This window comes from Cicer arietinum, unplaced genomic scaffold (genome assembly GCF_000331145.2).
Source record: "Cicer arietinum cultivar CDC Frontier isolate Library 1 unplaced genomic scaffold, Cicar.CDCFrontier_v2.0 Ca_scaffold_4724_v2.0, whole genome shotgun sequence".
Classification (NCBI taxonomy): Eukaryota; Viridiplantae; Streptophyta; class Magnoliopsida; order Fabales; family Fabaceae; genus Cicer; species Cicer arietinum.
Genome location: NW_027338373.1, coordinates 1 through 2810, shown reverse-complemented (window position 1 = coordinate 2810; position 2810 = coordinate 1). Strand labels below are relative to the sequence as shown.

Here is a 2810-nt window from a genome sequence, read left to right as displayed (position 1 = left end):
GATGGTAAATTAATTTGAATGAGAAAAGTATTACCACCATATATGACGCCAGTTGATTGCTAGTTACTGGAATTGCCAGTTTATTGCTCGAGCATCAAAAATAAATCAACGAAGCATTGGCAGCTCATGGGGGTCGTTAACGTTAATGAAGACATTGTTACTACATATTTTTTTATTGTCACTACATATTTTTGATTTCTATCTACAACAATGACTGTCACTAAAAGCTAAATAAATATAAATAAAGAATTAGTCTATTTCTACGGTAATATCTGTCACTAAAACCTAGAAAAATATAAATAAAGAATTGGTCTATGCCTACGGTATTGTCTGTCACTAAAACTTACTGTGTCAATCCAGTTTCGCATCAGATTCACATCTTTCAATGATGTTAATTTTGAAGTTGTTGTTTCTATTACAAGAATACTCTCATGCCCACTAAATTTATTAATATACTGAGGTTCTTGTATACACAAGGAGTGCAACCGAAGAACTGGATCTGGGAACACTGACACCACACCATCTTTGTCTGTTTACAAAATCATGTAGCCTTAATAGATATCTTAAAGGAGACAATACAAATACTTCCACAACATTATTTAATTTCCTTAATTCAATTCTCTTACAATATAAAAAAGTCCAGCTGAGTTAATTGGTTTACTTAACTGTCTATGAAGTGTCAGTTTAATGTACTAAAAGTTTAATGATCATTAATATAATAATAATTATTATTAATAATTTCCATTTCTCAATTTTTTTTTTAAATTTAATTTGCTTCACACTTACAATTGTTAGAAAGCAGAAGTTATTAATAATGCAAAAATTAATATAATAATGATCTGCTTTGTCCGGTATTCACTGCAAAAATTAATTAAGTTCAATTAATTTAAATATTGATTAATATGATTTATGGATAAAATTGATTGGTGTAAAGTATGATGACAGTGATGGTAGTAATAACCTTGGAATGATTGATGCGTGTAAATAGTATGAACCTCAGCAATTTGATCTGAAATTTCTGTACTACTACATATAAGAAGAGAAGCTACAACAATAGTCATTAAAATATTAAAGATCTCTAAAGGATTTTATGAAGCCAAATGAATGCAAATATTGATTTTTAGTGTTTATGTTTAAATTCCTTCCCACTTCCAAATAATGATGAAGTTTGTTACTTGACTCAAAAAATGACACAATCTGCATTATTGTAGCATTATGTTAATAGATGTTTGCATCAACTTTACAGAAATATTCATATTCATATTCATAGCACCAATATGCATTACACAAAAATCAACTATCTTTGCATTTACCTTCTCATCTTGCAACTTCCTTTGAAGATAAAGTTTGAACATCAGTCGTGTGGATGGTGTGACAGATTTTCTCTTGTCGTAGTCTAGCCTTAAGAGGACTTCTCATTCAAGACGATGCAACTTCCACCCTGACTTCTAAATATCATAAATAAAACCATAACAGCAATTATATTCACAGAGTCACAGGGTAAATAAATATATTAGCCCAATTAGCTATTTTTTCACTATTTGTCAACAAACAAAAAACTAATTTTCCACTGAACACCATATCAGTATTGTTGTTTCACTATCTACTGTGTTATGTAAATCAACAATCCTCATGCTTCTATTATTGTTATATATATTTGCCTTCCAAAAAAAATATATAAAATTCCAGTCTATAGAAACACATTGATTCTGCTGTTTTGTATTTACAAAGATTTGTATCATGTTAACAAACTAGTTTGGTGTAAGGATATTTGAAAAGAGGAAACATGTAATGCAAGACCTGACATTTTTAATAACAAATAATTCAGAATCATCATACTGAAACTTTAATAACAAATGATGATATTTTTATTCAGGTTAATTGAATATTAGAATGATGCCATGAGAGTGTAGTAGTTTTAGAGCAGAGCCTACATAACATAATTGATAATTGAATTGAATAGAATAGAATAGAATGAACAATAACAAAGAATGAAGATAAAAAGCTAAGTACCATACCAAGCAGTTGCATGAACATTCTAGCAGTTAGTTGTTGAATTCTTCCATGAGATCGAATATAAGAAGCGAGATTCCCTCCAGCACAAAACTCTAGGACCAAGTAAACACATTCATCATCACCCTAAGTAACAAAAACAAAAAATCAAGTGAAGAAGACGAACAACATTGGGATGGTTAACAGAGGACAGAAAAGCATCCCAACATCACCCAACACCGTTAAAATGAAGAGGTGCGAATAAGGACTCCTTCACACAATCCTTAAACACCTTATTGACAAACATATGACGAATCAAAGAGAACCAACCTCAGGCGCATAACATCAAACACCTAACAGTCACTCTTTCACCTAACCAAACTTCGATTTTCAAAATGATGCTGGTTTCCAAAACCCCATTCAACGGTTACTCCGTCAAGTTCAGTCCATTCTACGAAAACCGCATAGCTGTTGCCACCGCTCAACCCCGTTTGCCGTGACTCTTTCCTCGCCGGTTCATGGGATGACCCCGTCAAATTATGGACTCTCGATCCTCCCACTTCCGTTCGCACTTTCAAATAACACGCTTACTGTGTCTATTCCGCCGTTTGGAACCCTCGTCGCGCCGATGTGTTCGCTTCCGCTTCCGGTGATTGCACTATCCACGAATCAAGTGCAACTTCGTGAGCTCCACTGCTCATACTACCGCATGCAAGCTCACTGTAATTTTCTAATCGACATGGCTAGGGTTCTATTGCTCGATTAGGGTTTGATTAGGATTAGCTTGGGATTCTATGATAGGATATGATAGGAGTGAA

General features: G+C 33.3%; 1 long non-coding RNA gene across 6 annotated transcripts; it reads right to left on the bottom strand.

The window, feature by feature from the left end:
* Positions 1–238: 238 nt before the first annotated feature.
* LOC101505118 (uncharacterized) lies at positions 239–2804 on the bottom strand. 6 transcript variants are annotated; one of them, XR_012161737.1, is made up of 5 exons: positions 2323–2804; positions 2019–2139; positions 1314–1448; positions 962–1026; positions 239–529 (listed from the first exon to the last, which is right to left on the bottom strand). It is a non-coding gene; the product is annotated as an uncharacterized lncRNA (long non-coding RNA). The 6 variants fall into 6 exon arrangements; XR_012161736.1 differs by lacking the exon at positions 239–529 and adding an exon at positions 844–858 and having other exon boundaries at positions 962–1045; XR_012161735.1 differs by lacking the exon at positions 239–529 and adding an exon at positions 844–858.
* Positions 2805–2810: the final 6 nt, after the last annotated feature.